At 52.6% G+C, this 16,850-nt stretch overlaps 1 pseudogene across 1 annotated transcript in view; it reads right to left on the reverse strand.

The window, feature by feature from the left end:
• Positions 1–16,850, reverse strand: part of LOC309585707 (epidermal growth factor receptor kinase substrate 8-like protein 2) — a 190,781-nt pseudogene that overhangs the window by 12,178 nt on the left and 161,753 nt on the right. The window contains exons 2-5 of the transcript in view: positions 3,199–3,273; positions 2,389–2,537; positions 2,117–2,243; positions 1,647–1,762 (exon numbers count right to left, since the gene is read on the reverse strand). The product of the transcript in view is annotated as an epidermal growth factor receptor kinase substrate 8-like protein 2 (transcript). The remainder of the gene's footprint in view (positions 1–1,646; positions 1,763–2,116; positions 2,244–2,388; positions 2,538–3,198; positions 3,274–16,850) is intronic.

Below are 16,850 nucleotides of genomic sequence, written 5' to 3' on the forward strand. Positions count from 1 at the left end.
AGACATTTTTTTCCTTTTTTAAGCTAGTGAACTTGAAGGTCAGATTCAACTATATGTTGCATTTTCTGTCATATAATTATCATATCTATAATGTCCTGAAGAGCAGCCTCCAGTCAGTGACATCAACAGTTTACACAGCAGTTGAACTAAGAATAACCTTGGAGAACTGACCCATGTCAACCTCTTATGAGTGTAAACTGTAGTTCACAACAGTTTCTGTTTTTTCATGATCACAGAAGGGCCTCAGTTGGATAAAAGAAGAATTGTGTTCAAAAAATACAAAACTATTCTGCTGAATGTTCACTTTACTGTATCTCAGAAGAGGAGAGGAAACAAAACTGAAAGAGTAATACTTAATAAAGTATTTTTGCTCCCTTATAAAAAGAAGGACAGGACAACATCAAAAACAGCTTCCCTAGAAGAATGCAGGGAAGATACATGATAAGTGGCATCAGCTTGGAAGAGGGATCAAAACTCTTTCTTTGATTGCTTTTACTAATGACATCTGTTTAAGCAAATCCAATTCAGAGCAGTTTCAGAAATCCCAAACTTGTTCTCTTTCTGAGCACTATTTGGAGGGCATGATCTGCCTGACATCAGTGTCTGTCTAGCAGTGGACATCTGTGGTCACTATGCAGGTGCTCGATTCACATCCTGTTTCCTTTTCCTCCCTCCCCATTTCTGCAGTTCCATTTATAGGTGAGTTCCCCAAAGAAGAGCTGAGGAACATAGGGGATGACTCTTCCGTACTCACAGTCCTTTGGAGATAAATACACAGAGATAGCAGAAAGAGTCAGAATTTCCTTTAATAAACCAGCGCAATATCAGACAGGAAGGGCCAGGAAGTGCTCCAAGAGCTAGAGCATTACACAGATGGGCTGGGAGGGCTGGGAATGTTCAGCCTGGAGAAGAGGAGGCTCTGGAGAGCCCTTAGAGCCTTTTCCAGTGCCTAAAGGCGCCCCAAGAGAGCTGGAGAGGGACTTGAAGAGCCTGGAGTGAAAGGACAAGGAGGAATGGCTTCCCGCTGCCAGAGGGTGGGTTTAGATGGGATATTGGGAAGAAATCCTTCCCTGTGAAGGTGCTGAGGCCCTGGCACAGGTTGCCCAGAGAAGCTGTGGCTGCCCCTGGATCCCTGGCAGTGTCCAAGGCCAGGCTGGACAGAGCTTGAAGCAACCTGGGATAGTGAAAGGTGTCTCTGGCCATGGCAGGGGGTTGGAACGGGATAATCTTTAAGGTCCCTTCCCACCCAATCCCTTCTGTGATTCCATGATTCCAGCATCTCTACACACATGGAGAGCCAAAGCGCAGTGCAGCATCTTTGGCACCTGATCCTTAAGGTCACTTTGCTGGGCTGATGTTGGGAAACAAGACCTATGGATGGACTGATGAAGTCAGTCAATATTTTTGCCTCCTGCGGTGGAAAACACCTGCGATTCCTTTCCTTGCAGAGCTGCTGGGGGTTAAACAGCAGACAGTGCTTATGGGAATAACCCCTCAGCTGATCTTTGTCTTCCCTTGGTGGTTATTAACAGTGGCAGGGAGTTGTCTCCAGGATGCCCAAACGTCCCAGTGTCACTGTACGTGTCCGTGTGCGTTCATGAGGTTCCGAGGCGGGAGCCAAAGCTCCGGGCGTGCGGATCCATTACCTATTTCCATGTGGAGTGATGTTCTGTTTGAAGGCATCCCCGACCTGTGTCTGCTCAGCCGTCTGACCACGCTTGAGTGAGGAGTTCCAGTAAGGATATCCATTGGCTGAGGAGAGCTGGAAAGGCAGACATGGAGTCAGTGTTACCAGGAAAGGGGAAAGCTGATCGGAGAAAAGGAGAGGGATAGTGGTAGATGAGTCATGGTCTGGCAGATTTTGGTCAAGGTGTTCTCCAGGGAAGCCTGTGTCCCTGGAGCTCAGTTACGCTGTAGGGTGCTGTTGCCTTGGATTGGGAGAGGCTCATTATTGCTGCCCTTTTCCAGCCTCATTTGCTTTCTGTATTTAACTGGGGCAACCGGATCCAACTGAGTTTTGAGCCAACTACTTGTTGCATGCCACCACTACCCCTGCAGCTCCATTTCTCCGGAAAAGGGGGAGGGAGAGTGAAGAGACAGGGACACAGGACTAACCTTCCTCTTGCAAGTGTCCAATGTCTATTTCCCAGGGAGCTCCACGGAAGATTTCTGTGGGTGGTTCCCAGCCGTTGTGGAATTTGGGGATGTAGGTGGGGATGTTCGTGTCTCGGGGCCACTCGGCTCTAGGACAGAAAGTGGGAATATGAGGTGACATTCACGAAGAATGTGTCTTTCAGGGCATCCCCTGAAAGAAGAAGCAGGAGCATCAGGGAATCCAAGCATCCCGTCTGCGTGGGGAGCCTGGGGAGATGGCAGCTCTGTCCTTACCTGGATCTGGTCCATGTCTCCCCCAGGGAATCCCAGAGGTTTATCTCTTTGGGTGTCAGGTGTCCTCTCAGGAAATCGGTGGTGTCTTTAGAAAGCAGTGGGCTGAGGACAGACGGGGCCAGCTCGGGGCCACCGCAGCTGTTGATGATCTGGGTCACACACAAACCACACAAAGAGAAGAGAACTTGCAGGAAACGGTCAAAATGTCAAACCAGGGACACACAGATGAGCAGGAAGCGAAGACAAAGCTGATCCTTGGATCAGCACAGTCACTGCAAGAAACATCAACCTAAGTCTTTGAAGGAGACTGGACAGTTCAAGGGAACATGAGATTTTTTTGGATTGGAGTCAAAGGAAGAGCTGATCTACAAATGAGCTGTTGTTACAGACGAGTGAAGTGTCAGAAGCTGACACTTCAAAAAATGGAAAGTATCTTGCTATTCCTTTGTGGCTCCTTTTCCAAGTTGGGATTTCTGCTTCCAAGCATTTTCAGTGCAAATACTGAGCCGTATTTGCCTGAAGGTGAGACCAGACAGATTCCCAGTGGGGATTCCAGCTGGCTGCCCCTTTTGTTCACAGTAATGCCTTATTGACCCGGTGGAAGGATTCATATTTGCTGGGATTCCTGTATTTACTTCAAGCTTCAAACCGGATCAGAGGCCAGGAACAACCGGCATCACTTCTGGAAGTTCCTGAGAAAGCTGTGGCCAGGTATGAGCAGTTTTCCAACCCTGTTGCACAATCTATCTACTTGTAAGTGTGAACTAGAAATAAAAGGAGTTCCCAGTGAGACCTGGGAATAAGATTTACCAGTTCCAGCGGCCTGAAGAGGAAATGCACCAACTCTGAAGCACGGGGGTTTTGGATGTGCTTCCTTAGTTTGGCCTGAAAAGAGAACGTAAACACAGTTTAACCCTAACCTGAGTGTGCCTTCTCTTTTCTGTCACATGGGGCGAGTGTTGTGGACTGATGAGAAGAGTAAGGGATGGAGGAGTAGGAATCATTCATTTTTATTTTGTGTCCATTTCTAATTCCCAGTGAATTTCAGGCGGGGGGGAATACCCTCTCTGTTAAATCAGTGCCTTTAAAGCTAATTTGAACAGACACAGAACACCTTGGCTTATTTTGAAAGTCCTAGTGAGGAAGGACCAGGATTGCTGGTGCTTCTGCCTCTTGCAGGGTTGAGAATCCCACTAGTTCCATGGATGAAAACAACAGGATAGGTGTTCTGAGGGTCCCCTGGCAAACTGCTGACAAGGGAAAGTCTCCACCAAGGTCTTGCCTGGGGCACCCGGAGCTGCCCTGGCCACTGAAAGGCTCCAAATCCAGTGGTATTTGAGATGAGCTGTGGCAGAATGGAGGAGCAAACACTTGGGATTGATTTACTGCAAGAACTGGGTTTCAGTAACAGCAATCAGCTGAGCTGTGGTGAGAAACCTCTCCAGTTTGTGCTCCCATTCAGCTCCTTCTCCTGTCCTGGACTCCTGGCACTGTTGCCATGGGAGACAGGCTCCCCGCTCCTACCGAAATGCAAAGCATTTGAAATGCCGGAGATGAAACATTAATGTGGAGTGGGAAGTGCGAAACAACTGCTGGCAGCAGGGTGACCCAGTGAACGGGCACTTCCCAGGGACTCGGCAGCCCCATGGTGAGGAACGTGGCAGGACCCCACCACAGTGTCCCAGCTCTGCTGCGTGCTCCACCCTGGGCTCTTGCCAGGAGATCAGCTGCTCCTTCTGATTCTGAGCAGGCACAAATTAGCCATATTTGCTTCTCAAAGAAAAGGCTGGAGCTTGGTATCCTGCTTTAAGGTTGTTTACAGTCTCTTGGTTTTCCTTATTAATAACTGCCCAGGAAGGAGCTTGTAGGATGTGTTCGCTGGACAAGTTTGGTCACAACTGACAGAATTCCTGCTGCAGTGGTGAGGCAGGGACTGAGCCTGGTTCACTGTCCCCAGAGCTCAGGTAGTACAGGACAGTCAGGCCAGTAAAGCCCCTGCTCAGGGCTGGGAACGAGATCCTGGCCAGCTTTCCCTCTCTGCCCCTCTCTGCAGTCCTGCTGGCCTATGTCATGCCCTGGGGCCACTCTGCCGTTGCTCAAATGGCCAAAATCCACTCATCCAGGAGTGGGAAAGGGAGGGAGGGCACAGGAATTCATCTTAGGTGGTGAGGCCTGGAAATTTTCAAGGCAACAAATTGATCCTTGGATAATTACAGCAGAGCAGAGAACACGGTGCCATGGGCTCTGGCAGGGCTGTGCTCAGCTCTTTGTTCTCTCCCAGGTCCAAAAGTGTGACCAGTTCCAGCAGCAGCAGCAGCAGCAGCAGTGACAGCTCAGCCAGCGACTCCTCTGACAGCCAGGACTCCTCTACCTCCTCCGAGGACAGTGACAGTGAGGACAGCTCCTCCTCTGTTGAGAGTCTTTCTGAAGAATGGCTAAAAAGCAAAGGTCATGATAACACAGCAGGCTTAGTAAAGATGCAGACACTGAGTCCTTGAGCAAGAGGTTGCATAGATAACAGAATGTGCATTCAGATAAGTAAGAAGACAGAAACCATATGGAAGAGGAAGATAAGACCACCGTGTTTACAGATCCCACGGAATAGCTCCCACCAATGAGGAGCTCGACTTTTGCAATATGTATGAGCTAATTAAAGGTACTATAAGTGTAGTTTTGAAAAATAAATCGAGACTTGCTGAACATGATGCCTTGAGTGCTTGTCTCCCGCGACTCCACCCAACACTCCTCCTCCTCCCCCTCCTCCTCCTCCAGCAGCTCTTCCTCCTCCTCCGACTTCGACTCGGATCCGAGCTCCTCCAGCAGCAGCAGCAGCAGCAGCTCTGAGGATGAGCCCCCAAAGAAGAAGAAGAAGAAATAGCTGGGGAGCTGCAGGACTGGTGTGGAGTGGGGGACAAGCCCCTCCCAGGGGCTGGAGCACACGGCTGCCAAACATTCAATGGTCAACATTTCTACTGCTCACACTTTCCAAGTGTTTTGCCTAGTTGTTCCTAGGACATGGAAGGTATTAAATGGCTTCCTGAGACGTACTGAGAGAGTATTTTTGTGCTTTATCCTTTTATGGAAGATTTTACTTTTTTAGTTCCAAGAAAAATTAAAAAAAAAATCTATCATCAGATTCGTTTCCATGAGCTGAAGTCCAGTAACCTGGATGCTTACATGCTGGAAAGCAGAAGCTTTTTATTGCAGGTTATGTTGTGCATTGTGTGCTGTTCCTCTGTTAATGACAGCTTCACTTCCATTGAGAAAATCCTCTCCAACTGTTAAAAGCAGAAGTTTTTCAGCGCTGCTGTGGAGCTGTGGCATTGTTGAAGCTGAATGCACAACGTGTCCCACACAGAGCCTCCCATCTCATCAGCTGGTGCCAAATGGATTCTGTGCTGCTGAGCTTGTGTTCCAATGGCTTTTCCTGATGCTTCCAGGTCCAGTCTTAAGTGCACCATCCAGCTGAGCTGTGTTGGTTTGTTACTGATCAATGGAGTGCTTGTCCTGCCCGCAGGCTCTGGGCTTTTCACTCCCCTGTGGCCTTGGCTCGTGCGTTGGAAGTGTTTGCTGAGACACAGAGTGTTGGTGGTGGGAAGCAGCAGCTCAGTGACTTGGGGCTGCTGCTGCTTTAGGAGTTTCATCTTTGTGCCTTTTTTTTGTCAATTCGGTGTGCCCCAGTGAGACAAGGGCTGCAGTGGGTGTTCTGCAGAGCTCCAGCACAATATTGCCACGCAGCAAAAGCAGAGAAATAATAACAGCCACAACTGGGCACTGTTCTCACTGGATGCTCAGTAAAAAAGAGACTCCTTGAAATAAAGGGCTCAAAGGAAAGTGTTTCCCTTTGCATGTGTGAAATGCAGGATTGCCGAGTGACAGTCTGCAGAAATTCAGTCATTCTTTGTTTGTGGGAACTGCCCTGGAGAAGGAAGTGAATGCAAAAGCCCCACAAGCCCTACAAAAGCAGATGCAGACAGGCTGCAGAGCAGGGATTGCTGGATGCAGAGTGGGAATTCGTTGTTCTTCTGGTGCATTGAAGCAGTTGCCATTAGGATTTTATTTGGTGATGCAGTCTCCTGAATTTCTTCTTGTCGGAGTGCCCTTTGTGGGGAGGGGGCATCACTTGTGGAAGAATTCTCAAGTATCTTGGTTTAGGTAGAATACAGTAACTAAAGTATTTTTAATAATTTTTATGGAAAAAGTAGTGCGTAGACTTCCTTTGGAATAAACTGTACTTCTTTAAATGTTTGTGCGTGTGTGTCTGTGTGCACTCCTGTGTTTTACAGAACACGCTGCAGACTGTAAATAAAACTACCAGAAAGGTGTTGAAGTCTTGTGGACTGAATGTACCATTTAATGGGAAAGGGAATAAATTATTAAGCAGCAGTTGCTAAGTGGATGCTTCCTGCAAATATCTGAAATCTTTGTGGTGTTTGTGTGCAGGTTTCAGCTGGAGTTGCCCTGGCATTGCCTCCCAGAGGGGCAGGATTGCTCCCCAGGAAGTTCTCCAGCCAGAAGTCCCTCTGGATCCAGATTATTTTTTTAAAAAAGTTTAGTTTGTCTTGGCTTTTTCTTTTTTTCCTGCCCTTTCTGGTTTGTCTCTCCCTGTTCTTCTTTTACAGAGGAACCCCTCCCCAGCCTGGCCAGAGCCGCAGCCTCCTTCATGTGCCGCTGCCTCACTCGCTGCTGCTAGTGCTGGCTCAGGAATGTGCTCAAAGCCCGGCTAAGCAGGAATTGTTCCGGGCCTGCTCTGTTGAATCGCTGCCGCCGCGAGCAAAGCTGCCCCTGCTCCTTGAGGGGAGCGCTCGCTGCAGCCCGGCAGGAAAAGAGCCCAGGAAAAGCCGCGCCCTTTGCAGGAGAAGCGCTGGGAGCAGAGGGGAGAGCGGGAAAAGGCAGCGAGAGCAGCTGGGCGGGCGGGGCGGCATCAGCGCTGATCCCTCCGCGAGCAGGAGCGCATCACAAATAGTCCCTCCGGCGGATCACTCCGCGGGCGGGCGCCATCACCGCTAATACAAGTATTTATAAATTCAAAAGAACTCATTAACACAGAAGAAAGCAAGTATGCTTCATGCTGGGTGGGAAACACAGGGTCTAAGGGATAAGAATTTTAAAGTTGTTTATTTTATTTATTTATTTTTTTTTTTTTTATGAGAGAACTACATATCCCATGGCACCCACAGAGTTCAGGACGGGTAGAGAGGATGAAACAAACTTTAAAGAGAACCTTAACTGAATTAATAATTGAAACTCAAATGTCATGGGGTATGTAGTTCTCTCATAAAATTAAAAAAAATTAATATAAAATAAACAACTTTAAAATTCTTATTTTATTATTATTCCATGTTCTTCTCCCCCTCCTGGATGAGGAATAGGGGTCGGTATTTGCGGCTGTGCACTGTAAGGAAATAAACGAGGAGTGGCTGAACCTGCCATCGCAGGTGGCTGTGATCTGGCCACTGGAGGAGAGGGTGCAGTGGATCTGGGTAGGGTACTGCCAGCATGCGGGATGGGTGAGGGGTGGGGACCCAGTGCTGCAACCTCTGGAGGCAGATAATCTGCACGTTCTCTGAGTCGGAAATAAAGGTGACGAACAAAGTCATCCGAAAGCTGAAAGCGACGGTGGAAAAATGAGGGATCAGATGCCTGTTGTGGATTTCGAAGCTGTGAAGAAGGCATATGAGAAGTTGGAGTTGTATTGGTTGTTGTAAAAAAAGGAGATGAAGCTTGGGAAGATAGAGGAATGCTTTCTGAAGCTGTGCTGGTCACTATATCCTTCTCACTGAAGTGTTGAGCAGGCATTTGAGGATGAAAAAGTCCCATAAAATCAGCTGAATGTCCCTGAGAAGTTCGAGAAGAATGTGCATGAAATGGAATGTCTCGATGCGAGACGTCACTATTAATAACACGTGCTTGGTCCTGTTGTGATGGAAGAGGTGTCCACGTATAGTTGAGAAAGTCCTCTTTCTGTTCTGGAGATAAAATCGTATTTGTTTCGCTGAAATGGCACGGGAAACATGGTTTAGCATCGTGTGATTGTTGTGATAATCCTCTGAGTGGTGTTATCAGAGTGATGATAGGGGGTACATGCCGTGGTGACACGGCAGCTGTTGAAATGTCTCTGCTGTGTGTCCACGGCTGTGGCTGCGGTGCAGACGGGGGCTGTGTGGACACAGAGCTGGTAGGAGGTGTAGCTGCCGAAAGCTCCTAGGATGGAACTGCAGTAGCCGAAAGAATTGCACTGCTGGCTGGAGGTGCTGTGCTTATCGGTCGTATCGGCGTGGCAGCTGAAGCGTCCGTGTGCGGCTGGAGGTGCCGGGCGGGCGGCCGGGACCGTGGGCGGGACCGGGCTGGCCTGGGAAGCGCTGGTGCCGGGCAGCGGGGCCGGGGCTGGGCTGGAAGCGGGGCCGGGGCTGGGCTGGCAGCGGGGCCGGGGCGGGGCTGGCAGCGGGGCCGGGGCTGGGCTGGCAGCGGGGGCGGGGCTGGCAGCGGGGCCGGGGCTGGGCTGGCAGCGGGGGCGGGGCGGGGCTGGGCTGGAAGCGGGGCCGGGGCTGGGCTGGCAGCGGGAGCGGGGCGGGGCTGGAAGCGGGGCCGGGGCTGGGCTGGAAGCGGGGGCGGGCCGGGGCTGGGCTGGAAGCGGGGCCGGGGCTGGGCTGGAAGCGGGGGCGGGGCGGGGCTGGAAGCGGGGCCGGGGCGGGGCTGGAAGCGGGGCCGGGGCGGGGCTGGCAGCGGGGGCGGGGCTGGAAGCGGGGCCGGGGCGGGGCTGGAAGCGGGGCCGGGGCTGGGCTGGCAGCGGGGCCGGGGCTGGGCTGGCAGCGGGGCCGGGGCTGGGCTGGAAGCGGGGGCGGGGCTGGGCTGGCAGCGGGGCCGGGGCTGGGCTGGAAGCGGGGCCGGGGCTGACGTCCCGGGCAGGGCCGGGGCCGGGCCAGGAGCGGCTCGAGCCGCGAGCGGCGTTGCCGGGGTAACCGGCACTGAGGAGGGGCGGCCGATGCCGCGCCGCGCAGGCGTGGAAGTGAGGGCTCCCGAAGGCGGAAGTAAGGCCGGGATGGAAGCGGCGGGAGTGATGACGTCAGCAGCAGGCGCCGCCGTTCAAACGCGGAAGCGGCCGCGAACCCAGGCCGCATGGGGATAGCGGGAGGGCCCGATGGAAGCTCCGGGACCGCCCCTGGCCGCGCGCATGGCTCATCTGATGGGAGGACCCCAGGCTCGGGAGGTAGGGACCTGCCTCTGCCTTGCGCCGTAACAGATGGATCGGGCGAGATGGAAACCGAGAAATATTCTCGGCACTCTCGGTTCCTACACTCAGGTGTATTCCTAGTTCCTGACATTCCTTTAAAACTACCGAATTCTTCTCTCAGGTCCCTGGCAAATGGGGCTTTGCAGCCTGGGGGAGTTCTTGCAAAACGGGGTCTAGTGAAGTGCTCTGCAGGAGTGGTTGTGCACCTGAGCGGTCATTAATTGTCTCCTCTAATGAGGGAAACGTGATTAAACTCCCGGTGCTGTGCTGCTGTTGTGTGTCGGCCTCGAGGTGTGAGGCAGTCCCTGTGTCACACTGGAGTTGCTTAGTGGCTGGACTGGGACTGGGACAGGTCTTGTTGGTCAGGAACAAAAGGGAAAATTTATCTTTTGGCTTGCTTAATATCTTGGCTTTATTAATGTATCAATGTCAATTGTTGTCATTTGCTGCCTCCTGCACAGTGTGTGTGCAGCTCTGTGTGAGAGCAGACTCTCCCCTGTTGGGGAGTGAGACAATCCTGGAATATCCTGAGCTGGAAGGGGCCCACAGGGATCACCCAGTCCCACCCCCCCCGTCCCTGCCCAGACCCCCCAACAGCCCCAGCCTGGGCATCCCTGGCAGCGCTGTCCAAACGCTCCTGGAGCTCTGGCAGCCTCGGGGCCGTGCCCATTCCCTGGGGAGCCTGGGCAGTGCCCAGCAGCCTCTGGGGGAAGAGCCTTTCCCTGATCTCAGCGTGAGCCTGCCCTGGCCCAGCTCCAGCTGCTCCCTGGGTCCTGTCTGTGTCCCAGGGAGCGGAGATCAGAGCTGTAGCCCCCGATGTGTTCTGACCTCACACTTCTCTACCAGAACAAACCCAGTGCCCTCAGCAGCTCTTTCATGGTCCTTCCACACCCTTCCCCATCCCCATGTCCCTTCTTTGGATGCTGTCAGCTTTGTATCTTTTGTATACTGTGGCGCCCAAAAGTGCCCCCAGGACTCCAGTACAGTTTAACAGCAATGAAAGAAAACAGTGGATTTCAACTTTGATCTCAAAAGCTGTCTCAGGCCCCTGATACTGCCTCGAAATGTCTTTGCAGTTCTTGCTTTATGACTTGTGTCAAACACGGAGAGAGTGAGACTGAGCCCCTGGGGTCAGGTTCTGTGTGAGAAGCCACACAGCAAGCCAGAAATCTTTGCTCCAGATCACCAGAAATTTACAGTATTGAGGGCGGAAATACTGAGAGTTGAGTCTTGGGAGCTGAGCCAGGAAAGCAGCACCTCTGCCATGGGCAGATTTGGCATGTGGAGAGAGCTCGAGCAGCTTGCAAGAGGTCCCAGCAATGTGTGTGTGGAGCTGGGAGGAGCATGAGTTGCAGTGTCGTGTTTGGAGTCCCCCTGGGTGAGGATGTAGGAATAGACTGGAGTTTTTGGTGACTGAGGTTTCTTTTCTGTGGCAATAATTGTTCTTGGCCACATCATTTTGGTTTGTTACTCGCCTGTGGTTTGTTCTACAGGCCTGTTTCCTTTCTCTCCTACTATGGTGTCTCAGTTATCTTCAGCAGAGGCTCAGCAATAACTAAACTTGAGCTTAGATACTTAAACTTCAGTTCAGAGTAGATACATGGAAGAAATCTTTCCGTGTGAGGGTGGGCAGGCCCTGGCACAGGGTGCCCAGAGCAGCTGTGGCTGCCCCTGGATCCCTGGCAGTGTCCAAGGCCAGGCTGGACACTGGGGCTTGGAGCAGCCTGGGACAGTGGAAGGTGTCCCTGCCCTTGGCAGGGGTGGCACTGGATGGGCTTTAAGGTCCCTTCCCACCAAGGCCTCGTCTTCCTTTGCCTTCAGTGTCTGCCTCAGAGTTTGTACCCAAACCAAAGTGAGGTTGGTGTCACCTTCTCTAAACTGGGAGAACAGATCACTCCAAGCTGTGGGGAGATGGAGAGGCTGTAGGATGGAGAGGGTGCAGCCCTGCAGACGCCGAGCTGTGGGGTTGCTGCTTTCAACAGCCTCGTTGTTGCTGCGGACACAGCTCAAGGTGGGTCTGAGAGAGACAAACTCTGCTTTTGGGGGTTTGTGTTGATGAGGAGGGGAGGGGAGGTCGCTGCTCTGCTTCTTGTAACTGCTGTGGCAGAGCCAGGAGCCCAAGGCAGGACAAGGGCAAAGCAAACCTCTCCGAGCTCTTGGGTTCTCTTCATTCCCAGATATTCTGATTCCTGCCCAAGTCCAAGTTCATTGTGCTGTGCAGGATGCAAGTTTAATCAGGTTTTAGTGCTGGTTTAGCTGAGTGTTTCTAGGGCTTGAGGATGAAGCCAAATGCTCTGCACTGAAAAAGTGATGGATGTTCAGCACGAGATTCTCTTCAGGAACTGGCACGAAAAGTGGTTGCTGAAGCTGAGGGAGGAGCAATTCACAGCTTGGCTGGAAGAGGGAGAAGTGCTCACTGCTGGTCTGTCACTTCATCCTCATGAGTGAGTCTGGGAGCTCGCGAGATCGGCCAGGCTGCAATTTCAGATAGTTTAGATGGGCTGGCCTTGAAAAAATCATATTTTGGTGCCTGGAGCAAAAGCTGAAGGTGGCAGGAAGTGGCAGCAGTGGCAGGGAACTGAAGTGACACCACCCTGAGCTCAGAACTAATTTTGGTTGTGACCTTGAGCAGTCCCTGGGCCACACCAGAGCTTTTTGTGTCACCTGCTTTGGGAGGTTCTTCCTTGCCCGTGGAGAAGTTGGGTCTGGCACAGGTCTGCTGTGGAGCACCTGTGCCACCACCTTTAAAGAGCCACCCTGGAGGTGTCAGTGAGCCCCTCAGTGCCTGCCCAGCCTAGAGCAGGGCTGGGAGGGCAGGGGGCTCAGGGAGTGCTCATTCCTGGTGGTGTTGGAGCTCTGAGCCCAGCCCTGAGCTGGGTTTGTGGCTCTGAGGGCATGGGGAGTGTCCGGAGCAGGCCTGGCCTGGGCAGAGTAGGAACTCCTGGAGTAACTCCTGAGTAAGCCACACCTTCCACGCGAGAGGGAGGCACTCCCAGAGTCAGGCGCTGTCTCCTCAGAGGTGCTTTGGGGTTTAATTCTGTTCTCACAGTGACTCCTCTCACCTGGGAACCCCGTGGTTACCTACAGAGGGTCTGAGGCCTTAGGGATGTAAATATGGACAGGAGGGGTTGGAATCTGCCTATCAGGGAATCTTCCCCTTGCCCAGAGGAGAGTGTGCAGAACTATTCTGTGTGATGATAATGTTTTCATACTTTAGGTGTGAAAATAAAAAATGGGAGAAGTCTCGTTTTTCTGGCAGCACGCAAAGAACTTTCTTCTGTGTCACCGCTAAAACTCTGTGAGGGGATGAATACCTGGGAATCTGAAAGAGACATAGCTGGAAAGCATCAATATGAATGGATTTTTCTGCTTCTTTTTGCACTTGAAAGAAAGGTGAAAGTTACAGGCTGAGTCAAGCTTTTACCCTTTATTTCAATCAATTCAGTTATTGCTAAATATGGCTACACACAGGTAGCCCAGGTGACAGAGCTGCCTCCAGCTGCTCCTTGGCCCCAGTGTCCCACGCGGGATGCTTGAGTTATCCACTGAGAGCCCCCTTGAGACTGGAGCACAGGTAAATCTGCCTGTCTGAAGGGCAGGATTGTGTCCTAAGTCCCTCCTCATTCCTTCCTTTCCTCAGGCCCCACCATTGTGACTTGGGTGGCAGTGGCACATTGGAAAGGCCTGGGGGTGCCAGCTGGGGTGAGAGCTCGGGGTGCCAGCCCAGGCTCCACCAGCACTTGGCCCACACTGGGGCACAAATTGAGAGATGAACTCTTGGAAGCTTGTCCTGAGGAGGATGAGTGGTACCTGCTGGCAAAATTCGGTGCTTTTGCAGAGCTGTGATAAACCCCAAAGTCTTAGACTGCCAACCTACAGCCTCTGCACCGTCACATTCCCCAGTTGCATTTTGTATTGGAATTTTACCTGCTCCCACCTGCGTCCTCCTGCTGGCAGTGCCAGCAGCCCACGTGCTGCCTCTCCTGAGAGCAAGTTCCTGCCTGTTTCCTCTCCCAGCCCCAGCTCTTGCTTCCCTCTGGCAGAGGCAGCTTTAGGTGCAATATCCTGATGTTTCTGTGAGTGGGTTTTGGAATAAACCTACACACGGGATGTTCATGGGTTGCTGCTATGGATTCTGTGAAAGGTGATCAGGAAAAGCAAGTTCAGAGTTACTCAGGGGATTCTCTGATTCCTGCCCATCTCACAGAGCTGCTCAGGGTGAAACTACTACTCCCATGCTTTTTATTTTGCTCCTCTTAGTGCTGGTTTTTCCCCAGGTAAGTCAGTGCTGGAGCAGCCCTTGTGGGTTTATCTGTGATGAGCAGTGGTTGTGTCTGCACACAGAGATAGCAGATTCCAGCTGTAGTGTGCAAACGTCAGTGCTTTGTGCCTTAGTGCACAGCCACATTTGTCAGCTGACAGGGCTGATGCGATGAGAAAACCTCGCACTCTCCAATAACCTGAGCACAGGCACTTCCTGCGTTGTTACATTTAACCAAAGCTCTGATAAAAAATACTACATTAATTTTTCTAATGGAGACCAGATTCCGCATTATCATCATTTACGTTTTTGGATAGTCTTTGATTGACTCTGGTGGGAAGGGAGGTGAATCAGTATCTTGTACTTTAGGGAAAGATCTAGGGGAGAATTGAATTGTACTTCCTTGGAATTCACATCACCCGCCCTTAGTCAGAGATGTTGATCTTGAGAACAACAAGCAGAGAACAGCCCAGGAAGGGCTAAACGTGACAAAACAGTGCAGAGCATACAGAAATCCTCTTTGCTGTGTTCATCATTCTGTCTTCATCTTGGATTGTTTCCACCCTTCTCCTCCACCTGGAAGTCACAAGCATCCTGCAGTGGCAGGTACTCTGGGTTCTTCTGCCAGGAGTAGTCTAAGAACAGCTTTTGCTGGGAGCAGCTCTGACCTTGCTGAAATCACTGCTGAAGCCTCCCCTGACTCTTGCAGTGCCAGAATTTCAGGGTGCCAGTGGTGAGGCAGGGACTGAGCCTGGTTCATTGTCCCCAGAGCTCGGGTAGTACAGGACAGTCAGGCCAGTAAAGCCCCTGCTCAGGGCTGGGAACGAGATCCTGGCCGGCTTTCCCTCTCTGCCCCTCTCTGCAGTCCTGCTGGGCTATGTCATGCTACTATGTTACAGCATTGTTCCATGTCTTTTTTTTTTTTTTGGAAGTAATGCCGGATATTGGCAGTCAGGGGCGATGGAGCGAGGTGAGCAGTGACCGGTGGACAGAATGAGTTGTTACGGCCTCAGTCTCAATTTTTGGAGCAGCTCTAAGCATCCGTTGTTGTTTGTGTGTTTTAGGTGGTCCACTTGCAGGATGTCCTGGCCCTGGATGCTGGAGCGTGCAAGCCTAAGGTATAGGTGTGGTGTACTTCAGTCGGAGCAGGGAGGCTGTGGTTTCACAGTCTCTCAGCATGTTTTGTGTGTTTTTGCTTTGCTTCTCTGCAGGTGCTGCTGCTGCCCTGGGCGTGCCAAGGGCCAGAGGCGAGCAGGTGAGTTGGCATTTAGGTGGGGTGGCTGATAGGCCAGTGGTCTATGGCAGCGTGCTGAGCGTGTCCCTTTTCATTGTGCAGGTTTGTCCTGGCCACCTCCAGAGTCAGATCAGGATTTGAGGTGAGCCGGGGCAGTGGTGTGGAGTAGCCCGGGGATGCTCTTCTGGAGGGCAACAGTGACGTTTTCTGTTTTGTTGTCTTAGGTACCGTGAGCAGGTGTGGAGCTGAAGTTTGGAGAGAGCAGGTAAGCGCTGAGCCTCGGCAGTTTCGAGGGAGGGGGCCTTGCGGAAGGGGTCTCTTTTGGCGTGTGTTGTCAGAGGCTGAATTTTCTCCTTGTTCTCCATCTTTCGCAGCTGCCAAAGCGGACCGTGGGGAACGTGTTGACATCTGAGGTGCTGATGCATTTTTTCTGCCAAGGATGGATTTTGTCCGTTTGTCTTCAGAAAGCTAAGTGTTGGGAGCGGTGGTTGGGAGAAGGGAAAGGCCTTTGGAGTTCCAGGAGGCAATTGGAAGTTAGCTTAGAGGAGAGGGCTGTTGTGGGAGGGCCCCTTGGAAGTAAAGGGAGAGGGTTTCTCCTCAGCATCACCCGAGCCTTTGCTGGGCAGGGCAGTTCCCACCCATCTCTGTCATCGGCCTTTGAGTCTCGACATCATCGTGGATCTTTTTGCCCGAGGAGCTCGCCTTCGGGTCTGGCACGATCGCCACGGTCTCCATTTCACCTACTCGCTGGCGTAGCCACCCGCGGGCATCTTGGCCACTTGCTGGATGGTCAAAGGTAAGGGATCAAAGCTCGGGTTGTCAAGGAATGGGTCAAGGGGTCAAAGGTCAGGGGATAAAAGGTCAAGGCTTGGGCTCAGGATTAGAGGTTCCAGCATGATTTTCCGTGGTGGTTCCCAGTGTGGGGACACGGGGTGTGGGGTCAGTGGCGCCGGGGGCGGGCAGGAGCCCCGTGGGCAGTGGCCGGCAGCGGCGGGGACGCCTCCGTACGGTCGCGCCCCTCCACTGCCAGCAGAAGCCCCCCCTGCGCCGTGCGGTGCCCGGCCCCACTCCTTGCCCTCCCCGCCGCTGCCTTCCCGCACTCCCACCGCACCCCCTGCTCCCCTCCAGCCCAGGGAAATGCGGGAAAACACAAAATCATTGAGGTGGAACAGTCACCAGAGCTGCCCGAGCCATCCCCCCGCCTGAAGGCGGCAGCTGCCCAGAGCCAGGGGCACCCAGCAGGATGCAGCTCCTCTTTCCCAGGAGCTGGAGGCAGGGTTTCCCAGGCAGGGGGAGCAGGGAGAATTTCAGCTCCCAGCAGCTCTCTGTGAGTGCTGGATGGACTCTGGGCTGAGCCAGGTGGGAGGTGTGGGTGGTGTTCATGTCCCCAGGAGCTGCTCAAATCCACCTTAAACTCCTGGAATGGTCTGTGCTGGCAAGAACCTTACAGACCATCCTGTTCAGCCCCTTGCCATGGTCAGGGACACCTTCCTGGGGTGTCTGTGCCAGAGTGGTGGAATGGGCAGCACTTTCTCCCTGAGCCCAGTCCCGGGCAAGATTGGGGTTCCCATGGGAAGAAGCCTGTGAGCTGCATTTCCGGAGCTGGGAGCCTCCATGCCCGGGAGTGTTTCCAGTACTGCTCTTTGGCTTTTTCCATAACTGGGCATGATGTTTCTCCCCAGAGCAAGGTGGTTTTCCCTGGATTGTTGGGGTAAGACACTGGCTGTTTGACA

The sequence above is a fragment of the Coloeus monedula genome (assembly GCF_965178545.1).
Source record: "Coloeus monedula genome assembly, contig: HAP1_SCAFFOLD_137, whole genome shotgun sequence".
NCBI classification, from domain to species: Eukaryota; Metazoa; Chordata; class Aves; order Passeriformes; family Corvidae; genus Coloeus; species Coloeus monedula.